The 13193-nt window shown below is 34.8% G+C and overlaps 1 protein-coding gene and 1 pseudogene across 7 annotated transcripts in view; one reads left to right on the top strand and one right to left on the bottom strand.

The window, feature by feature from the left end:
* TCF12 (transcription factor 12) overlaps positions 1-13193 on the bottom strand; it is a 366706-nt gene that overhangs the window by 304186 nt on the left and 49327 nt on the right. The window lies entirely within an intron of this gene.
* LOC120230854 lies at positions 3995-6114 on the top strand (annotated as a pseudogene).

The raw sequence follows: 13193 nt of genomic DNA, 5'->3' as shown, positions 1-13193 counted from the left end.
AGTTTAAGAACCTCTAGAGAAGTATCTCAACAATCAGTATACACAAGAAGTTAAACACATGTACAAACAGAAATTTCTAACAGTTACCCAATAAACTCAATTACCAAAAATTGATTACTCTTTTTTCCATCTGTTGAATTTTACAAACTTCAAATACTACATACTACATCAAAACTCAAATATTACAACAAAACAACTTAATTGGACAAAAAACAAAAAACAACAAAGCTACCCTCTTAATTCTATATATATACTTATAGTTTACTTTCTCTCCCTCTCCTCCAGTCTCCACACACACACACACACACAGTTTTTATTCTGAATGTTCAATTTTTTAATTAGACCATCTTATAACTATGGTCTTGCTCTTTTTTAAACCATTTCCCTCAAGTGCACCTTGGCCAGTTGCCTTTCTTTGGCAAATACCATCCATGTGTCCTTTTCTAATTTTTCTATTTCTAACCAGGGAGGTTTGTTTTTCTTGGCAACTTTTAAAGGTTCTATATGTATAAAGGCTCTCAACCCATTGTTATATATTGCAAATACTTTTTCAAATGTGTAGTTTGCCCCTATACATTATATACAATTGAATTTGGCTTTTTAAAATTATACAATTATATTGTATTCTACAACAGAATTAGGCTTTTTATAATTAAAAATATTCTAGCATATAGATAAATACAAAATAACATAAAACTCATGTCGCCAGGCTATTACCCAGATATAACAAATGTTAACATCTAATCATATTCATCTCGGACTTTAAGACAGAATATTACAGGGATGGGCTAAAAGGGTGATGGGTATTAAAGGAGGGCACTTGTTGGGATAAGCAATGGGTGTTATATGTAAGTGATAAATCACTAAATTCTACTCCTAAAACCATTATTAATTACACCATATGTTAACTAACTTGGGTTTTTTAAGCTTAGTTTTTTCTTACTCTAAAATCAAATAGTCAAATTCAACATATGGAAAATTTCAAACCTATGTAAAAAGATTTTAACTATTATAATCTGTGTTCCACCTTGTTTCATCTGTACCAGAGGTCAACAAACTTTTTCTATAAAATGCCACATAGTAAATATTACAGGTTTTTGTAGGCCCATGGGACTCTGTTCCAATCATTCAATTCTGCCTTTGTATTCCAAAAGTACTGGATTTTGAACTTCTGGCCCCCAAAACTGTCAAGGAATAAACTTGTTATTTTATGCCACCCAGTTTGTGGTAATTTGTTATGGAAGCCCATGAAGAAACTAATTTATCTATCCAAGAGAACTCTCTGCAATAATGTTTTATATGTATGTACACATATGTATGTGTGTAAATATGTGTGTATACATATATAAAGTTATTTATTTATACTATATACATATAAAATGTTATTCATGGAGGTCCATGAAACTAATTTACCTACCCAACAGAACTTTCTGCAATAATGTTATAACACTATATACATAATAAATATTATATATCTGCAGTATCCAACATGGTAGCTGCTGGCCACATGTGGCTGTCGAGCACTTGAAATGTGGCTAGTGCAAATGAGAATTTGAATTTTTTATTTTATTTAGTTTTAATTATTTTAAATTTTAAAATGTGTCCCTTCATGTTTTTTCTTTGAGGTATTTATAGGAGAGAGGGAAGAAACTGGTAAATTGTTCTGTAAACGTTCCAGTCTAGATTTTTCTGACTCTTCTATATTTCCTATAAGTTAGTAGCTGAATTTAGATGTTTTATCAAATTGAAGTTTAATTCTTTATTTTCTGGAAGGTGGTTATCAAGATTACTCCAAGGGGAATATTTTGTCTTATATCAGGAGGCAAATACTGTGACTGTCTTTCTCTGGTGTTAGCACACAAGATGTTCAATTACATTCACTAATTTAATAGAGCTTACAAAACGATGATACTCTAATCTTATAATTCTTTTCTCGTATGTTAGCTAGAATAGTTCTATAAAAAGAAACTTTTCATCTACTGTATCACTGACCAAAGGGGCAGTTCCTATAGGAGAGGCAAGACAAACAATCAAATCTTTCCTTTTTCCAGATTAAAAAATAATGGTTTATTAGCACCTTTCACCAAAATGAACAGCAATTTTTTAAAAGTCATTATGAATTCATGTACTTACACATATGACATTTCTTAATCCATTAGAGGTACTATTTTTATTAAAGCTTAAATTTTCCAATTTTTAGCCAGTAGGAAACTCTTCAAATTGGACCCTTAGTCTTTTTGACAAGACTCTGTAGTCTTTGAAACTTCCTTCTTATCCAGTATGACAAGATGTTTCAGGCTTATTTTGTACATTTCCTGCCTCATATAGGAAACTGGCCATTTTCCCTAAGTATCTCTGATTACTTTTAATAAGAAATTAATGTGTAAGAGACCTCAATTTAAATGCAAAAAAAACCCTCACTTTTTTTGAAAACAGAATTCTAAACTTTTATTAAAATGATTATTTACAATTGGTTGTGTGTCAGTTATCTGCCATAAATGCTTGGAATTGCCTCATATTAAATAGTAATATACAAAAAGCCAGTTTTTGTTATTAGCATTTTTTATTTTTAACATTTAGACACAGGTTGTAGACAAAGACAGATTAGGTAATTTAAGATTTTTTAGGATGGATTCTAAAAATTTGAAATCACCAAAATTCAGCTATTATATAATTTATTAACAATAATTAAAACACCTACAGTTCACACATTTTTTTCCTCACAGTATAGGAGTATGATTATATAAAAAGTATGGGAGAGTGATTATAATTATATATACTTTTAAATCTAATTTTAAAGTAGGGTTACTAGCAAATTCCAATATATCTTTAATTCTTGCTTTAGATTATATATTTTGTCAACTGTAAATAAAAATGTTTCGATTACTAATATTTTAAATGACCTGTTACTATATCCTAGTTAGCAGATCATGGCCAGGAGCTAGATGCTGGTACATGAATCCAAATGTCAAAATGAATTTAATCAATTAATCACAAAACATAGCAACACCATGTTTTCCATATGCACATAAGCTAAAAGTATTTGCTATAGAAGGTCCTTTATTAATATTTTATCAATAATGCAAACATTTTTCTTAAAAAAACTGTGGAGGAACCTTTACAAAATTAAACCAATTATGTTTAAAGTAGTTCACTGCCATTCAGTTAAACACCTAAAAGTCTATTGTTTCAGCAAATGTATTTAATAAATACATTCTATAAATGGTCCAACCACAAAAACAAAAATAGTATCTAAATAAATTACTTTGTAATATCTTACCTGGCAAGTTTAATCAAAGATAAATTTATTGGTTAAAAGTCATCAAGGAAGCAGATTTGTGCAAGCTGCTATTGAAGAGTATGAAATAAATTTATATATATGTATATATATACACACACACACATATATTCTCACACACTCACACATCTCACCTGTAACTATTTCCTTTTTTTTAAATGTTTATTTAAGAGAGAGAGTGTTTGCGCACATGCAAGCAAGCAGGAGAGGGGCAGAGAGAGAGAGAGAGGGAGAGAGAATCCCAAGCAGGCTCTGGTCTTTGTGTGCAGGACCCTATGTGAAGCTCCATCTCATGAACCATGAGATCATGACTTGAGCCGAAATCAACAGACGCTTAACCAAGAGAACCACCCAGGTACCCCTCACCCATGACTATTTCTCAGATGGACAGATAGATGGATGCATACATGCATGTATGGAAGATGAGTTTATATTGATACTTCAAATTCTGATTGAACACTAAAGGATTTCGTCCTTCCAGCCTTCCCACTTTTCATATTTAAAAGGGTCTCTACCAACAATAAAAAATCTGGCTTCCAAAGCCCATAAAATGCTTATTCACCTGTCTTCTGAATCCTGGTATACAAAGAATTTAATTTTGGATTTGCTGACCCGGAGCTTTGCACAGAAAATCAAAGCCTAACAAACCCGAGTTCTCTATTTTTTAAGGGTTCTTTTTGTCTTCAGCCTCGAGGAATGCAGTCCAAGTACTGTGTTCTAAGGTTGTGTTAGTATGCCCCCCAAACCACATATAGTTATGTTATTCCTCTGAAATCAGTTGAGTTCATTCTTTTCTGTCTTAGTCCATTTTTGTTTTCATTTTTATCTCTAACTTCAGAGATTTTTTTAACATGTAAAACTTTAATTAAAACAGTTCTAAATGTAGAATCATACAAGAAGGTATACTCAGTAATGTCATGACCTCAATTCCTTAATCCCATGTCCATCCCTCATTCTTTCTATTATTCTTATTGTGTCTGTGGTTTCTGGTTTATCCTTCTTGTATCACCCACTTAGCTCTCCCCATCACCACAGCTACAGCCCCTTTTCTATCTTTCCCACAAGAGCAAAATTCTGGGATAAAGAGCCTATATTTGCTGTCTCTAATTTTTTTTTACTTCCACTGTCCCCAACTTCTTCCCACTAGACTCTTTTTCCCTCCACTCTACCACAACTGCTCCTTTCAAAGTCACCAATGACCTCCAAATTATTAAATCAAGCAGTCAATTCTTAATCTTTAATTGTCTATCAGTAGCACTTAATACTGTTACCAGCCCCCCTTCCTTAAAACACTGCCTTCATTTGCTTTCCATGATAATCACACTCACTTTGCTTTCCTACTGTATTTCTGCAAGTGCCTTTTCACGTCTCTTGCTCATCACCTCAACCTTTAAATGTTGGGAGTGCATACATAGTCTTTTGATCTCTTCTTCATGTACATTCACTCTGATCCCATGACTTTAAATTCCATATACTCAAATGACCCCAAGTGGATACCTCCAGCATCCAAGACCAGAATATTCAATTACCTCTAATATCTCCAACTGGATGTCTACTAGGTATTTAAACAAGTCTAAAAGTTGATTCCCAATCCTTTTTCTAAAAAAATGAACCAGGTTGTTCACAGAGCAAATTGAAGATGATGCCAGAAGGCTTGCATCTCAGCAAAAGGACAGCATTCCAGTTACTGAACTATCAGCAAGTTGACCTTTTGAAAGTCAGAACCTTCTTCAAAAAGGTTTCCCTGTATAAAAAAATGAACTTTTTTGCTCAGTGATCCTCTTGAATTATCAGAAAAAATTTCCAGCTCAACCAAGATAAAATGACTTTTTCCACATTGAGACACATCCGGGGTCTATATGCTCCTCTAAAATTACAAATAGAGGGGTGCCTGGCTGGCTCAGTTGGAGGAGCATGCGACTCTTGATCTTGGGGTCATGAGCTGAAGCCCCATGTGGGATGTAGAGATTACTTACATACATACATACATACATACAAATGGAATTCAAGGCAGTGCAGCAGGTTTAGCGTCTTCCATTTCTTCCAAGCTCTAATCTGTCACTGGGTATTTTGAGGGGTAATGATGAGACTATCAGATTTGAAGATATTCTTAAGGACTTGTCACAAAGTAAACTAATGGGAGAAATACACTTGATGGTGAAATATAAACTCAGGCTTATTGTAATCAACTGTGCTGTCAGTGAAAATAGAGGTGCTGCATCTTGTTTACAGTCAGCTTTCTACCGGGGAGTCTGGGTGGCTCAGTTGGTTAAGTGTCCAACTTCAGCTAAGGTCATGATCTTGTACTCTGTGGGCTCAGCCCTGCATCAGGCTCTGATTAAAAACATATAGGTAGTCAGCTTTTTACTATAATTTGGTGTACAAAACATTAAAAGTACTGCCACATGAGAATTCTTGCCTAAATAACATCTGATCACTTGAAATTATTTGGGTCTTTGCTCAGTGGCCATGTGACAAAACACTAAAGGGGGATGATTTAAAAACTCTCTCATTTTATATGAAAATAATGTTGCTAATTAGTATTTTAAAAAGGGTCCTCAGGTGTCAATCCAATCTATTCTCAGGGTATTCCATAAATTTAATTTTGAATAACATTCGAATCCACAACCTTCACAGCAGCATCATCCTTCAGAGTAAGCATCTGTAAATGATTTCAGTGGCAACATTTCCAAGTAAGTACAAAATAAGATATTTACATTTTACCTTGTTTCAGTATAGCCCATTAGTACTCATAATACTGGGCTTTACTAATGCTATTTTAGAATTGTAACTATTCTTTGATTCTTTCAGGTTGAAAAATATAGTAAGTTCAAAGGTTTTGATTTTTGGTCTTGTCTTTAAAGACAAAAATTACAGGAATCAGCATATGTTGATTTTTAAAAAAAGAACTTACTCCCCCTTTAAACTTCCATTCTCAAGTAATAGTAACTATTCTTTCTGTTCCATCAGTTCTACTTCAATATATATCTCAAACTTAACCACATGTCCTATAGCCTCCTAACTGGTCTCTCCTTCCTACCCTACTTTCTACACAGCAACCAGGGTGATCCTCTTAAAATAACAAATGAGATGTCATTCCCTCCAATGGCTTCCCATTCCAATGGCTTCCCACCTCACTCAGAGTAAAAGCCAAAGCCAGGCTGTTGCACTTCCAAATGGCTATTTGTTTCAAATTGACTGAAAGCAATCTAAGTCCTCTTAGATTAGTGTTCTAAAGGTAATGTTATGAATAGATCCAAAAGAAAACAATGGAAACCAGCTTTTTCAACTATTTCTAATTAGACCCAATCCAAAGATAGGGATCAACATTATTTTTTTATTTACCTATTTATTTAAATAATCTCTATACCCAACATGGGGCTCAAACTCACGACCCTCTGATCAAGAGTCTCATGCTCTTCCAACTATACCAGCCAGGCACCCAAGTGGGGATCAAAATTTTATTGTCATATAGTCTTCACTGAGTAGCTCAAAAACTTGCTATTTTTTATCTAGCTAAAAAAGAAATTCCTCCACTTAACTAGCTTAATATGAAACAACACTCACACATTTTTAGCAATTCCACTATAGTTACTGTGTTCAAGTTTCCTCAGATAAGAAGTACAAGAATGGATAGACTATCTGCCCTGATACTTGATTATTTCATCACAGTGAGGCTTAACTAGTGGCCCCCTCACCCCGTCCTCAGTAATGAACATCCTCTCTCCTTTTACGAACTTATTTTGAACCCAGAACAAATCCTAATCGGTTTGTTCCCCACTTTCTCTCCCATGAACTTGGCCCACGTCCTTATACATAAAATTCAGTAAAGCCAAGAGTGCCACAGTGAGGAAAAGAGGCAAGTCTGGGCCTTGGCAGACAAAGCTCTATCTTCCTTACTCAATGAACCAGACACACTGACAAACAAAGAAGACTAAAAGGAAGCCGGAGTTTTAAAAAGGTCCATACAATAGCCACAAATTTCAGGATCTACACAGAACCCATTATGTTAGTAACCTATGTGTCATCCAGTACCAAAGAATATTCTTGCCAAGTATTTCTTAACTGACCAATTGAATCTCTACTGTCAATAACCAAAAGAGATGCTTTAAATACTCTTTTTCTTTCCTTTACATTTACAAAAAGGCCTCTTCACACCAGAACAAGCTAGAAGGCATTCAAAAGAATGTTCCTTAATGAGGACATATTAGAGTTTAGTGGAGTAATTACTATCAATTATAAATCCAAATCAACTTAATCCATTTTGTGCCAAAAACATTTGTTATTTCTTAAGTAGTTGATATACCTTCAACTCACAAGTGGTTGACATTTAAGCGCACATTCCAATACATTTAATAATAAACTGTTTACTTTCATATTTTAACTAAATTTTGTAACTAAGTGAAGAAAAAAAGTTTAAAAATTGTTTTTAATATCAAAGTCACCCCAAGAAGAAATGGCAATAGTCTATATAGTCTATATATCTCATAGCCACACATCAAGTGACCGAATTCAACTGTATCCAGAGGAGAAAAGAGAAATAAGCTCGGAAAAACGTTCAAATACAGCTCATATATTCTTCCCCATAGAGAAGTGAAAATCATTTCCTGGCTTATTTTCTTAAAGAGTCTCTTGATTTAACAAGACTTACCTACCACATTAGCAGGTTAGATTACAGAATTAAATAAAGACTGTGTAGCATAATAAAAGCCAAAAACTGGTCAGTCTTGCTAAAAACTGACAAGCTAAGAAATTACTATAGGTAATAAGGAAATAACAAATAGAAATGCCACATATATACAAACAGAGAAATTAGAAAAGATTCACATAGAATGAAACAATCTTATCTTCATCATCATAAAAATCCCTGTATTGGAGTAGAGAAAAACAAATATTCATGACTATAACCCTGATAAAGTCAGACACCTGGTAAGCTTTAAGAAAAACAAACAAGGGACTCCTGGGTGGCTCAGTCGATTGAGCGTCCGACTTGGGCTCAGGTCATGTTCCCGCAGTTTGTGGGTTCGAGCCCCGTGTCGGGCCCTGTGCTGACAGCTCAGAGCCTGGAGCCTGCTTTGGATTCTGTATCTCCCTCTCTCTCTGCCCCTCTCCTGCTTATGCTCTGTCTCTCTCTCTCAAAAATAATTATTAAAAACTTTTAAAAAAAGAAAAACAAAATTTTCAATACGTTTCATGAAGATTTTAATAAAAAATGACTAAAACAAAGTATTGCCTCTTCAAGAATATTCACCCAAATACAACTTATACTATCAGAACCAGTGAAGAACAATATGTAAATTTTCAACTATCAAATCTTTTTCCGTAACAGCTATTTGCAAAAGCTGCTTTACTACACTTGTATTAGGAGAATAACTACCTTGTGAATGGCGAATATCCTTAAAGTTTTATCTGACACAAAAAACCCTAGCACTCCCCTAGGGCCCTAGGCATTTCCCCTAGACCTATTCAGTAAACAAAAGCCTCAAAAGCTAAATGTGAATTTTCAACTTAAGCCTGTACTATAGATATTTCTTTAATGAATAATTACTTCTAAAAAACAAGGATTGGGGTGCCTGGATGGCTCAGTTGGTTGGGAGTCCAACTCTTGATTTTGGCTCAGGTTAGGATCTCAAAGTTGTGAGACTGAGCCCCAGGTGGGCTCCACTCTGAGCATGGAGCCTGCTTAGGATTCTCTCTTTCTCTCTCCTGCTCCTGGGCATGCGTGCCTGCACTGTCTTTCTGGGAGGGAGGGAGTGAGGGATGGAGGGAGTGAGGCAGGGAGGGAGGAAAGGAAGGAAGGAAGGAAGGAAGGAAGAAGGGAGGAATGGAAGGAAAGGGTGGAAGGGAGGGAGGGAAGGAAGGGAGGAAAGAAAGAAAAGGTGTGAGGGAGAGAAAGAGGGGGAGGGAAGGAAGGGAGGAAGAAAAGAAGGAAGGGAAGGGAAGAAAAAGTAAGCGGAAGGGAGGAGGAAAAGAATAAGAAAAAAAGAAGGAAGGAAGGATTAAGTTTAATATTTCTAGCTATAAAATACATGCAAATAACTAATGCATTCTTTTTTAGATGGGGTAATAAAATAATCTTATAATACTCGACTCAACAGCTAGATTTTACCTTACTCTTCATTCTTAAATTTAGAGAGAGAAAATCTTTTTACAGTTTCTGTAATACCAAATGTTGCCCTTTTCAACTAGTCTTAAAAGTAGGAACTGTATTTTACATACGCAGACAGTAGTAGTGCTTAAAATGGGGTTATCATTTTGATAGCTTCTAATATGTTAAAACGGCAAAATTTCTACCTGGTCCCTGGAATGGCTTTCCTTAAAAGTTTTACCAGATTTTATTTCTTGGAAAAAGAAATAATAGAAGAGAATAATGAAAGTAACATATGGAAAAATTCACACAAGTCATCCATACAGGAGGAAACTGAATATAATCTAGAAATGACATATACATCCCATTTTCAAATGTGATTCCACTTAAGAATTAAACCCAAGTACCCTAAAGTCATTCACTGTATGTATTGAATTAACTTCTCTCCTAGGCATCTAGAATGATGCAAGTTATAAATCATTCTTGGGAGAACTGGAAAAACAGTCATCCAAATCATTTTCTGGGTTGATCAGTTCATATAAAGAATACTGGTTGGGGAAAAAATCTATGCAAATTATTATTTGCCCTGATACCAAGGAGTAAAAATAACACAGTATCCTCAATATAGCATACTGTCTACAGTGACTACATATACAACTTATTAAAAAGCTAAATAATCTATTATTTGAATATGATATTTCAAATTAAAACCACTAGTAATCTATTATTTACTAGGTCCTAACCATGTCTCTGATCTTTTATTAGAAGTCACAAAAGTAGAGGACAAATTCCTAGTGACAAAAAGATTAAGAAAATAAGTCCAGCACATAACACAAAGAACATAAACAAAAAAAATGTATAAAATCATATTAAGCTCTAAATGATTCAGTATGTAAATTTTAATCAAGAGTTAGGGAAGGAAAAGATAACTGAAGGTTACATAGTAATCAGGGAAAGCTTAGTAACAAAGGTAAAACCTGAGAATGAAATTCTGAAATGAGCAGTGTTCAGGAAGGCAGAGAAATGAGAAGGCACACCATGCAGGAGGCACAACGTGAGTGAGAAGCAGACAAGAATAGCCACGTGAGCAAAACCATGAGGAAGGCTGAGATTCAGGGTGTACAATAGAGAAAGTTGGTTACATAAAATAAAGATCTTGAGAATAGCAGGCAGATCGTGGAGTTTGAAGATTAATTTTTGTTTTTCACTAGTTTTTAAACAAGACCAAATTCTGAACCGAGTAATTTGTAAAGATTTTTATCTACTCTGCTTTTAATATCAAGACACATTAATATTAGAATGCATTATACCACAGTGATTTTACCAAAAATTGAGACAATCTTATTAGGCCAGCCAAAATATCCCACAGCACATGCTTAGGAACTTATGTTCTTAAAACAAAATACATGTGAAAAGAAAACCTCATATAAATATTTGTTTGCTGCAAGGATTAGCTTTGAGGGGGAAACTCAAAATATTCGCCTTCAAGTTAAAGCTAAAAACCAAATGCTTATTTTCCTTGTGCTGGCCTACAGTTGTATATGCTTACTGCTGACTGGATCCTTTCCTATCAACACACCCAGCACTTCAAAAGACCCAAACACTCTGCCAAGATTTCTGCCTCAAAGAGCCTTTGTTGCTATGGCAATCTCATGTTGTCAGGAACCCAAGTTAGCAGCACCCTAAGATACATGTATGAACAATGTTCAAACTCATCCTGTTTTCTCTTCCAGGCACAGGGAATATCCTATCACAACCGTAACAATTTTTACTTGCTGTAATACAAAGTATAAACAGTATCTGCCAGTTCATGGAGAACCAGAATTACTTCAAAATAAATAGCTGCATCCAAAGAGAGAGAATTGTGGTTGGGAACTTCTTTTCATATTAAAAAGTAGATGTCCTAAAGTATGAAAGCCAACTGAATAAAACCCTGAGTCCAACTCAAATTTGACCAAAGATTTCTCCCTTTTCAAATATCTCAAAAAACTTTCCTAAAAAAGTAAACCGAAGATTAAAAAATGTACATAGAATGATGCCTTGGTTAAGAATATCCCCTGCTGTGGAGCCCCCAGATGGCTTAGTCGGTTAAGCATTCAACTCTTGGTTTCAGCTCAGGTCATACTCTAATGATTTGTGGGATGGAGCCCTGTGTTGGGCTCTGCACTGACACCATGGAGCCTGCTTGGGATTCTCTCTCTCTGCCCCTCTCTGCCCCTCTCCTCTCTGTGCCCGTGCACACACACACACTCTCTCTCAAAGTAAATATTTAAAAAAAAAGAAAAAGAAAAAAGAAAAAGAATGTCTCCTATACTGACACACTGAAGATTTTTAACACCTTATTTAAACCAACAAAGTTAAATTCTGCCTAGAATTAAAGCTTTCCTTAGAAAGAAAGAGTAGAGGCTCTGAAAGATAGAGGCTGGCTGTAAAGTACACTCTGTCAAAATTTCATAAAGGAATATACTTGCTAATAAAGGGCACAAGTGAAAAACCACAACCAGAGTTCAAACATATGGTTCCACATATAAAATACTTCTGACCTAAGGAAATTTTTTTCGTCTCTACCCAACTTATACTGCCCACATTCCCAAATCAATTAAGCTGTGCTTTCTATGCTCAAGCAGCTCTCAAATTAACAGCAAATACCATGACAATAAAATCCAAACATTAAGTACTGAAAAAGTGCAATGAAGGCAATGACCTGCTAAGATTGTGAAAATAACTTTGAGAACTATATGTGTTCCTAGAAAATAAAACAGTAAAGAGTATCTAAATGTTGGACTTATATTTTGGAACAGATTTTCATTACAGTGTCAGAAAATTATCCTATAAAGGGTAAAAAAAAAAAATGGTCTTGACACAACAATACAAATTAAATTTACTCAAAAGAACCATTCACTTCAAGGAAAGTTAATTTTTTCCAATATGCAGGCTATGAGCACTAAACTCTTCTATAAAAGTCTATCAGTCCAGACATAGGTTCATTGAGTTCTTTAAATGCACACCTATTAATGAAGGCAGTTCACTAAGGGTTCTAACTTCCTGAAAGTCAAGCTGTTCACGTTATCATTTTGTGGAATTCCAGACCTGAAAGAGAGGTAAAGATGTCACAAAAGTTCCAATTTTTCTATCAAAAAATAACCTGAGAAATCAAGTAACAATAATCTCTATCTTTGCAAAACCAAGATGCAAGTAGGTTACATCATTAATTGGAAGAATTTTATCCTTTTCAAACCAAATTCCACAATCCAGTTATCATTAATAAAATCCTTATTTAAAAACTGCACAAGTGGGACACGTGGGTGGCTCAGTCAGTTAAGCATCCGACTTCGGCTCAAGGTCACGATCTCGCCACTTGTGGATTCGAGCCCTGCATCAGGCTCTGTGCGGACAGCTCAGAGCCTGGAGCCTGCTTCAGATTCTACGTCTCTCTCTCTCTCTGCCCCTTCCCGACTCGTGCTCTCTCACTCTCTCTCTCAAAAATGAATAAATGTTAAAAAAAAAAAATTAAGAACTGCATGAGTAACTAGTAAATTTTAATTTAATAATTTCTTTTCTATAAGTAAATACATCCAACTCAAACTCTCTTGCAGACCAGTCAGAATACAAATAAATTACATATTTAACAAATGTATTTTCAAACTTTACAACCCAGAGATAGTGATTTCACTGGTAAAAGAGATACACACTCTATTTTGGAGCAGCTATTTACTTTCATTATTCAGATTAATTCTGCATTTCAAAAAATTGAATGATGATTTCACTATTTTTTTTAAAGTTTATCTTGAGAGAGAGAGAGAGAAG

Source organism: Hyaena hyaena, unplaced genomic scaffold (assembly GCF_003009895.1).
Source record: "Hyaena hyaena isolate Hyena2069 unplaced genomic scaffold, ASM300989v1 scaffold_49, whole genome shotgun sequence".
Taxonomy (NCBI): Eukaryota; Metazoa; Chordata; class Mammalia; order Carnivora; family Hyaenidae; genus Hyaena; species Hyaena hyaena.
This window is presented reverse-complemented; position numbering and strand designations above follow the sequence as displayed.